Source organism: Silene latifolia, chromosome X (assembly GCF_048544455.1).
Source record: "Silene latifolia isolate original U9 population chromosome X, ASM4854445v1, whole genome shotgun sequence".
Lineage (NCBI taxonomy): Eukaryota > Viridiplantae > Streptophyta > Magnoliopsida > Caryophyllales > Caryophyllaceae > Silene > Silene latifolia.
Genome location: NC_133537.1, coordinates 54,910,621 through 54,921,998, shown reverse-complemented (window position 1 = coordinate 54,921,998; position 11,378 = coordinate 54,910,621). Strand labels below are relative to the sequence as shown.

General features: G+C 35.8%; 1 non-coding gene across 1 annotated transcript; it reads right to left on the bottom strand.

The window, feature by feature from the left end:
- Window positions 1-6,585: 6,585 nt before the first annotated feature.
- On the bottom strand, window positions 6,586-6,691 carry LOC141625072 (small nucleolar RNA R71). Its single transcript, XR_012534869.1, has one exon. It is a non-coding gene; the product is annotated as a small nucleolar RNA R71 (small nucleolar RNA).
- Window positions 6,692-11,378: the final 4,687 nt, after the last annotated feature.

The window sequence follows — 11,378 nt, the reverse complement described above, 5'->3', positions numbered from 1 at the left end:
GCTACACATGACGATAAATAAAACAACAACAATTGAATAAACTATGCTAAACATGGTAAAGAGATGATTAAGGAGAAATCCCATAAATCAAATAACAATACTAGTAAATAACAGAAATTAAAGGACAAGAATTAAATGCTGCAAAAGAGAAATAATACTTGAATAAAAAGAGAGAAAGAAAGATTACACAAAACGAGATCCGGAAAATGGAAAGCAAAACAACGTTGACAAGAGTAATCGAGTTCAGAGAATAATGACAGATTAAAGGTTGATAATTTGGTAACCTAAACCTAATTACGTCTTTCCTTTATATAGGAAAGATATTTATTCTTCAACACGCAACTTAAGACAATAAAATAAATAAGTTCACGCGAGAAAAATCCCGCATTCAGATAACAAAGTGCTCGATCGAGCAACACCAAACTCCTCAATCGAACACTTTCCAGCAAAAACCTCTCGATCAAGTACTAAGACTACTCGATCAAGGACCTCCAAATAGCCACCTCTCGATCGAACACAGCTACCACGTAATCAAGCCAAAGGACGTATGATTTATCTTCCAAGGCGACTTCACGCATCCCGAAACAGTGATATTTCCACTCCAAACCTTCCATCTCCTAAATGCAAACTAACGGGACAGTAAAAGGCTTAATTCTCCTTCTTTCGGGTCCATTCCTACAATTAACGCCAAACGAACCAAAGTAGACTATTCGGGGCATTTCGTAGCCTAAAACTACGGGATTTGCATAGAAATGCATGCAAATAAGGCTTAAAAAGACTATATAAAATGCACGCATCACCAATCTTTTAAGCAAGGTAATCCTTATTCTAACTTCTTCCCTGAAACGAGTCAGAATGCCTATGCTTAAGCTCCGCCGCAGATTAGTTATATTATTCCTCCAAATCGTGGCAACCAACCACAAGAATGCTTTGTTCGGAAAAATCAAGGAGGTTTTCAAAAAATTCAACCTCCTCTTTAAGCTCCAAATAATGAGATGTCGGAGTTGAAGGCTCTATTGCAACAAACTTTGATGATTCAACAAAAGCAAACGGCTCAAATCTCCGAACTTATGGCTCACAACAAGATGTTGTATACTCAAGTTGCTCAAATGGCGGCTCAAAAACCTTCAAAACAGTTCGGACTTCCCCCTCAAGGTAAACAAGCACATGAGCAAGTCAATTCTATTTCTTTGAGGAGCGGTACTTCTTATCAAGTTCCGGACATGCCCATTAATAATGATGAAGTTCCCTACATGCATCCTAAGGGATTGGGAAATTTGGAGCTAAGTGACGATGAAAAAGAAATTGACGAAACTGGAACACGGGATTTGAAGAAAAGTGAAAAGACGAAGCAAAGCATGGTTCCTCGATTGATGTGACTCATATTTGAGCACATTAGTCCCCTAATTTACCTCCTTCCTATGCTTTATAGTACATAATTGGGTCATTTACTATCTTTAGTTTCCCATTTTGCGTATTCTTTGAGGTTTTATCCCCCTTGGTAGGAAAGGAGAGCTAACCTTGCATTTACATGGCGAAATGGAGCTAAATTGATCGCATCTAATGACCAAGCATCAAGGAGAAGACAATACTAGATGCCCTATGTAGATAATAAAGTAGATTGGGCAATGATGAAAGGATCCTTGCATCCTCAACAAGATCCCCGGGGATTGTTGAGGAACGAAGAGAAAAGAAGCTGTCTAACCCAAGATCCGGGCGGATTACCACCAATCCGGGCGTCTCCCAGCACCACCATCCGAGCGTCCTCCAGCCAATACGCTGGTCTTGAAGCCAAAGGATCCGAGCGTCACTTCTATGATCCGATCGGATCACAGGACAGAACCCACCGTGCCAAGAGTCAAGCCGCTCGGGACGAGTATATCCATACGGGACCAGCAAAACGGAAATGCTCATTTTCTTTGAGAGGAGCATTTCCTCAACTTTTCTTAAGGGTCTTAATAGTTATTTAAGCCCTTAGTAACCCTAATTTTTGTACTTAATCTTTAGTATAAATATCCCTTTGTACTACCTAGATTAGGATCAAGTTGTAATCAATTAGTAAGCAATCTTAATGATATCTTAATACTCTCTTAATCTTGTAATGAACCTTTAATCTAGTCTTAATACAAATATCAATAATTAATCGTTTCTTAATTTCTCTATTGTTCTTCATTTATTTTGGGTAATTAGAAGATTATTTGGGTTTATTTGGGGGATTGACAACCTTTCATCAATCATCAAGTACTTCTATTATTCTTTGCATTATAATTTGGAATCATCTTCATAGTTATAATTCTCTCTTAACCTTTTTTAATTATTGTTAATCATTTATTCATCATGTTTTGCCTTGCTAGTATGATTGACAACCTTGTTAGCATGTTAAACATGATAATGAGTGAGTAGTTTCCTTAACTAGGGTTAATGGTGAATTAGAGGAACCCAATATGGGGATTGATTAATGCTTAATCTAATATGTTTTCATAATTAATTTGCTTGCTTGTTGTGATTTCAACTTATGCACATGTTATGTTTGATGAAATGCAAGCCTATGAATCCTTACATTTTTTACCCATCACCTATCTTTTCAATGAGACTTGTAAGTTTATACACCAACTCGAGTCTCATTAGACCATGCATATAGTTGAATAGGAAGGACTAAGTCGACTTGTAGGTATTGTACAATCTAATCGATTCGGCTCCGGGACCCAAACCTTCTTAGGGATTGTAAGCTTATACACTAACTCGATCCCATCACAACAATAAATGCTTGCAGCTAGTAGAGAACATGTTTATATGATCAACTCCCATGAATCCTCTATGAACCCATGACACCCTAGTGCTTTTAATCAATTGTTTACATCTCATTTTAATCACCTTGCTTGTTTTTATTACTTTTCTTTATATTGTTTATTTTTATTTTTTTCAAGAAAGGCAAGCCACTTTTATTCATCCATAAAGGGAATAAATAGGCCAGATCTTACAAAGTATAACCAACTATTGGGAACATTCAAACGTTATAAGCTGCAAGAAACATTACATGCGTAGATGTAGGCAGTACATGTAGGATCCTAGTACTTACTATAAATTGTATTCTCTTAACCACATAATGTATATCATGCTCAAGACCTTGAAAAATACGAATGTTGCGCTCTTCCCAAATGCTATAAACCAACGCAGTAACACAACCTGTGAACCATATAGCCTTCCAATGTTTCTTAGCTCTCCTACTGACTATCCAGTTTAGCTCTTTTTTCAGATTTGTGGTCCTTCCTGAAATTTTCATCCAGTGGAGAAGGATAGACCAGATAGACGAGGAAAAAGAACATCTGAACAACAGGTGGGTGTGAGATTCAGTTGCCTGCTTGCACAAAACACACCTATTCACCAAACATATACCCCTGCTATTTAGTTGATCAATAGTAGCCAGTTTAGTTTGCATTGCGAGTACTGTAAGAAGACTGTGCTTTGGAAGAACAGCTCTGCTCCACACTGCTTTAGGCCATCAGAACTTCTCAAACTTAGTTCTGAAATAGTCATAGATCAAATCCATCTTCAGTTTCCCATTCTTAACACATGAGTGCAGAACCTGCTGTACAGCAGCAGAGGTACCAATTTGCAGGATGTTCATCCAACTTTCAGAATGAAAAGACTTAAATCTCCTGTCTCCAAAAATCCCCTGATTTAATATTGTATTCATAATTCCAAGTTACCCACAAGTTATCATAATGTTTCTCTATATCCCAAATCCATTTACATATCACTTCTATTCCAAGCCAAAACTTCCTTAATCTGGAAACCTCCTTCCTGATGAGGTGCACAACAAGAAACCCAGCTCTTCCATATGAGTTTTCTATGTCCTTCCTTAGAATTCTATAGGAAATTTCTACAGAATTTAGTGATCAGTTTAATGACCCCTTTAGGTATGAGCAAGGTAGAACACCAAAATTGTTCTAGACCAAATATTACAGTATTTATAAGACTGATTCTACCTGCATAAGAAAGTTTATATGCTGACCAATGATGCAAAGACTGTTGTATCTTAGCAAGGAGATCAGCAAACATCTCTTTATTCAATTTGCCCGCATTAAGTGGTACTCCAAGATAACGGAAAAGAAAGGACCCCTCAATATATCCTGTAGCATCCAAAATCAACTGTTTGACATCACCCCTTACTCCTCCCAGGTATATATTTGTTTTATCTGGATTTGCCTGCAACCCTGATACTTTAGCAAACTTACTCAGAGTATGAGTCACAGTAGTCACAGAAGGTAGATCACCCCTACTGAAAATCATTAAATCATATGCAAATATTAAATGGTTAAGGCCCAGTCTTCCACACTTTGGATGATAAGAAACCTGATTCTCTTTATGAATTCCTCTTAGAAACCGTGATAAAATCTCCATACTCATAACAAAGATGAAAGGGGAGAGAGAGTCCTCGTGCCGCAGCCCACTATCTCCTTGAAAAAACCTTGTAACATCTCCATTGATCTTGATACTGAACCAAGTGGAGGTGAGACAGCCAAGAATCCATTTCTGAAACTAAGGAGGAAAGTTAAACACCTTAAGCATCTGGCCATTAAACTTCCACTGCAGAGAGTCAAAAGCTTTCTTAATATCTACTTTTATCATACATCTTGGTGAAACTCCTTGTTGACTGTACCCCTTGACCAAAGCTTGTGTAAGCATTATGTTTTCATATAGACTGCGTCCCTTCACAAAAGCACCCTGTTCTTTCCCCACAAGTATAGGCAGCAAAGGCTTAAGTCTTTCACATAAAATTTTCCTAATGGTTTTATAAATAACTGAGCAGTAAGCTATTGGTCTGTAATCCATGACTGTAGAGACCACTGCCTTTTTAGGAATCAGTGCTAGAAGTGTAGTGTTAGCTTGTTTATGCATTGAGCCTTTCTTAAAGAAATCCTGTATGGTAGAGCAAAAATCCCTCTTGATGACCTCCCAAGAATGTTTGAAGAAATGAGAGGAAAACCCATCCTGACCAAGGCTCTTATTGGAGTCAATAGAAAAGAGAGCCTTCCTGATTTCCCCTTCCTCCACAGGTCTACATAAATTAGGCCAATCAGCTTCATCAACTTTTGGCCCTTCAAAAGAGGCAAGATCTAGTGCTTCAGTTGCCACTCTTTCCCCTAATAACCATTTATAATAATCCACAAAAGCTGCATTGACATTCTGAACCCCTTCCTGAACCTGACCATGTCTATCCTGTATTTTCCCAATTAGACTTTGGTGCTTCCTAGCTGCTATTCTGGTGAAAAAATATCTCGTAGGTGCATCATTGTAATGAATAGCCTGAATCTTTGCCCTTTGCAGTAAAGAGCTCCTTTCAATCCCCTTCAACTTCAGATAGTGCTCCAGAAGATTTTTCTCCTGAGTCAAAAGATCAGAGTCCAAAAGAGTCAGCTGAATCTGAGCCTTACAGTCCTTCAGAGCATGCTGATAAATCCCAGTAAAATGAGTTTTGTGGTGCTTGATCAAACTAATCCTGGTGTTTTTAAGTTTAGAAAAAAGCCTGAACATTGCATTCCCTTTTATAGGTGAGTTCCAAGCAGTTTGAATGATACTATCATATCCCTCCTATTCCACCAAATAGTTTAAGTAACTAAACCTCTTCTTCATCTTGTAACTCTCCTGAGTTTCTAGCAATAAAGGGGAGTGATCTGAAATACCAGAAGGGAGTACAGTCACCTGAGTGGTGGGGTGATTTACTAACCAAAGAGGATTGATTAATACCCTGTCCGGTTTAGACCAAATGCGAGCATTAACATCCCTCTTATTCGTCCAAGTATGTTCACAACCATAGTTTTGTATATCCTCCAAAGAACAATCCAAGAGACATTGATTAAAAGCCAAAACCTCGGATAATGAAGGAGGATTTGGCCCCAATCTCTCCTCCATATCTCTGACAATATTGAAATCGCCCATGATTGCCCAAGTGGTAACTGTAGGAGCAATTACCCTAAGCTCATCCCATAACCTCTCTCTTTGGTCACCATCATTACTACCATATATGAAAGAAATGTGAAGAGTTTTATTTGATACATGATGCAATAATTCAACATGAATCAATTGCTCATGAATCCTAGAAGAAATAAGAGTAACCATCCTAGTATTTAAGAAAACCCAGATACGACCATTGTAATGGTGGGAGTAATTATTGAGAATGAAATAAGAAGAAAAAGTCCTCGAGATAACACCAAATTTATTTGATTTAACCCTAGTTTTAAGAAGTCCTAGAACCTCTATCTTATTGGATTGCAAATAACCTCTAACCTCCTGCTGCTTTATTGGGTCATTGAACCCCCTAATGTTCCAGGATGACACTTTCATGTGGACTTGGATCAGGTGGTTCCTCTGTCCCATTCACATCCACTAGCTTTATATTGTTTATTAGTTTAGTTGATCTCCTATCTCAACCCAAATCGTGACACCCTAAGACACAACCATTTGCAATTGAAAATCCTATATCAATACCCGTCCCTTGGGATCCGACCTTTATTTACCTCTTTGCTAAGAGTAGTTTGTGAAGTTATAAATATTGTTTTGGTTAGGTTGCTTTTGACGACGAGTTGAGAGCCCAAATCACCGGGTTCAAACAAAGGGATGAGGAATCTTTGTATGAAGCATGGGAGAGATTCAAGGACACTTGTCGTTCTTGTCCACACCATGGACTTAGCGAGTGGTTCCTTGTACAACAATATTGGAATGGTCTATATGAAGACTCCCGAAACATTCTCAATATGGGATCCCATGGTATGTTCACCGAAGTTGATGACAATCAAACATGGAACAAAATTGAATAAATGGCGGTCCATAACTCGCAATATAGTAGACCTCGGAAGGCTACTAGAAGAGGAAAGCATGAGGTGGATTCTATTACTCAATTGGGTGCTCAACTAAGTGCTCACATTGACACCATTAATTTGAAGTTTGAGAAGGTCATGGCTAAACTTGAAGAGGCCTCCAAATCACCCAAGCAACATGTTAATGCTATGGTGGCATCATCATCAATTCCAAGTGGAGTATGTGAGAGTTGTGGAACTTTGTGACATGACCAAAGTGAATGTAAGGGAACAAGTGAATGCATTCCAAGCATATAAGAGTGGCACCCCTTATTCTAACTATTACAATGAGAATACCAAATTCCATCCCAATCTTTCATACAAAAGCCAAAATGTTCAAAATCCTCAACCAAAATACACCCCACCTCCAATGAGAAATCAAGCTCAAAGGCCCTTTTACCGAAGCCAAGGTTATCAAAATCAACCCTCTTACAATCAATCCAATGACAAAGGCTTTGATGTTCAAAAAGCGGTCCTCCAAATGTAAAAGAATCAACAAGAATTTTTCACTCAAATGCAAAAAGATAGCCAAGCAAAAGATATCGCCATCAACAACATACTAGCTCACACAAAGATGTTGGAGACACAAATGTCTCAATTAGCATCTTCTAGCTCTCAAAGACAAAAGGGGAAATTACCACCTCAAAGTAATCCCCTAAGATATGAGTAGGTGAGTGCCATCCATTTAAGGAGTGGTACAAGGTATAAAGGGCCGAAGAGGCCTATTGATGAAGATGTTGTGAAGGCTAGTGACAAGGAAAGAGTTGAAAACTCTAAGAAAGAAGAAGAACCCACCACCATTCAAGAAGTTTCAAAAAAAAATAATGAAGAGAAGGCTAAGGAGAAAGAGCCTATTGTGATTAGACTTCCATTTCCAAGTCGTCAAGCTAAGCCTAAGTTCGATGAACAACTTGGAAAGTTCATGGAAATTGTGAAGAACTTGGAAGTCTCAATTCCATTCACGGAGTAATCAATCATGTTCCGGACTATGCGAAATACATGTAATATATTCTTACAAATAAGAAATCCATCCGGAAGCTAGAGACTATTGCGTTCACTAAGGTGAGTAGTGCCATCCTACAAGGAATTTCACCTCTAAAACTCAAAGATCCGGGAAGTTTCTCTATTCCATGCACCATTGGCGACACTACAATTAACAAAGCTTTATGTGACCTTGGGGCAAGTGTGAGTGTCATGCCATACTCGGTGTGCAAAAGGCTAGGAATGGGAGAACTCAAGTGCACTAATATCACACTTCAAATGGCGAATCAATCAACGAAGACACCTTTAGGGGTATGGGAGGATGTGCCGGTAAGAATTGGCAAGTTCTTCATCCCGGTGGACTTTGTTTTTGTTGACATGGAGGAAGACTCCAACATTGCTATCATTTTAGGAAGACCATTCATACATACCGTGGGAGCGGTGATTGATGTGAAATATGGAGAGCTCACACTTGAAGTGGGAGATGAAACAATCACTTTTAACCTTGACAAGACAATGAGAGCTCCCTGTTGGAATATGTGTCCTCCGACAATAATGCGATCACAACTGTCGATCATGATGATCACATGTTTAAGTCTCATTTTAAGAATACATGTGGGAAGTAATATTTTTCTTGTCAACAATCGGTCCACACATATCGGTAATGATTGGTGACTAGAGTTTGACATTACTTCACGTGCGACGGTGGTGATCAGTTGATCCCCTTAGGTCATACCTAAAGGGTAACACTCTTAATTGAATGTTTAATTGATCGTATGACGATACGAGTTAATTAAATTACTTAAAATTGACGGACGATTTTGGAAGTAATATTTACGTGTCTCATTGTAATTTGATTAAATAAGATACGGTCTAAGTAATCGAATTGTTTTATTACTTAGATGAAATTATTGTTTACGGAAACAATTGAAACGGAATGAATAATTTATTATAAATACAAGATGTTGTGATTTATAAATTGGTAAACCATTTTTGGTACAAGTAATTGTGAATTACAATGTTAATTTTTATAAGTGACATATTTTATTAATATGTTGATTTTTAATGGTTAAAAACACATTTTATGAATAAGATGTCATGAAATGTGTCACATGTGACATATTGACAAAATCACAAATAAAATGGACTCATCCATTTTATGTATGTGTACCGAAATGGAGGGAGTATTTAGGATAAAATTGTGTTGATTATTTATAAGTGGAAAACATAATGATAATGCCTACATATAGCCTTGCATACATAGCTTTCTCTTGGGAAGAAAAGGTGAGCATGCATTGGGTTATCTCCTCTCCCCATTTTCGGTTTTCCCATAAGAAAAGAGCAAAATATTTTTGCTTATTTTTTCACTCACACACTACATGAAAAAGCTAGTGTGTATTATTCATTCTAACATCATCTAAAATATATATTGTTTTATAGGGATAAGTTACTCCATCTTCTCCCTTCTCTTAACCGAAAATAAGAGACAAAATTCCATATTTTGGGTCAATTTTATTTAGATTAATATTGTTCTAGTATTGATAATATTAATCTTTTAAGGGGTTACTTTGGGTATAATTCCTTGGGAGAGATTCTACTCTTGAATCTTTATTCGTCCATTTTAGGAGAGCTCAAGAACAAGTGAGTAGGAGAACTCATTTGTGCCCAATAATCCGAAATTATCATTGTAAGGGTTGATGATTTCTTCTCTTTTTAATTTAAGTTTGCATGCATAAGATTTGTAATTTATTTTACGACTAAATAAATTTGAACATATAAGAATATGTTGAGTATAATGAGATTATGAATTCTAACAAGCGGTATCATAAGCCTTAGGTTGTTTGCAAGCAAATCGGTTATAGTTTTTCCGAGTTATACGATTAACATATAAAACTTATAAATTCGTGTTTATAATAGATATATCACGAAATCAATTATGCATGTTAAAGTTTCTGGTCCTAAAATGTATTTAGGATATTTTGGTTAATTTATGGATTTTTAATTGTTCATTTTATATAATAATGGCATTAAAATGTGATTTTATGATAAAAACGTCATTTTTGGACTAAAATTAGCTAAACTTCGTTTTTTCCAATGGTTTTTGGATATGTTTCCACATATATCATATTTTGATGACCTGTAATGTTTCATAATTTTATGAGGTCTTATGCTCGAAATATGAATTTTTCAATATAAAAATCGAATTTAAATGAAAAATAGGTTAATATGAGTAATATTTCGAATCTGGTCATAGAAATTTATTATGTTGTCACATGAAATTTTACAAGATGTGTGTAAAATAATTGGCTATAATTAAGTCTTTATGCATGATTTATGAATTTTTGATGAAAAATAACATAAATAGTGACTTTAATTAGTGAAAAATTGCTAAAACATACTTCATGACTAAGGAAAAACGTCACATGTTGCATTTTATCACCTATTTCAGATCTAAAAGTGAAAAGTTAATAAAAATAATTTTTCTCATATTTTTATGGTTATAAATGATAAATCAGATAAACCGCAACATAGTTTTTCCTTGATAATTTTCGAAATTTTTAACCTAAGTTTTTGAATATTATGAGTGTCATGGTTTTTTTTCCAGAATGTTCATGATTTTAAAATTTTGAATTTTGAATTTATTTGAAATTTTTATGATTTATTTGAAGTTTAAGGCTTTATATTGTAATTTTAAGACCTTTTATGAACAATTTTTAGAAATATAAGTTAATTATTGTCAAATAGTTAGTGGAGACTAATTTTGAGTCCTAAGTTGTTTAGGGTAATTAACTTGTACATAAATATGAATTTATGTAACTATAGTGATTATTAAGGGTTAAATCACGCAAATCCGTAAAAACCGATTAATATACGATATTGGCTCCTTAAAGGCGATTTAGCATATAATTGGGCATGTTCATACATTTTATAATGCAGCATTTTATTTATGATTGTCATAATTTTATTTTATGTAATTTTTGAATTATGTAATTTTACTTAGTATGGCCTTAGTTTTTAATTGGTATTACCCGAAATGTATGGAAATATCGATTCGGTTGTAATTTATTGTGATCTCGTATCACCGTTTTGTAATTTAATAGATTTATTTTATTTTAATTACAAATGTATAATAGGAAATTATGTAATTTGTTATGTAATTTAATTTATTCCGGAGATCCTTGAAGACGGTGCCACTTAAGAAGGCGATCCATTAAAGATGGTGTTACCTCGAGATGTGTGCCAAAACCGAAGTTCAATGGACCAATGGAGTTGGTTTCCGAATTTGTAATAGTTTATTAGATTTACTATTTTAGGAAGGCCATACTAGGATTTAATTTATGCTTTGCATTTTATTTATATGTTGTATGCATCGCTAAATCGCCATATCTAAAACATGCATTATCATTTAATCGAGTTTATCGACCGTGTCAATTACAATTATCGTAGTTCACCGCTTTAGTTCACTTAAAACATGATAGATAATAAATTGACAAGACCTCTCGCTAAAACAAACAATTGAGATTTAGCCTTACCAAA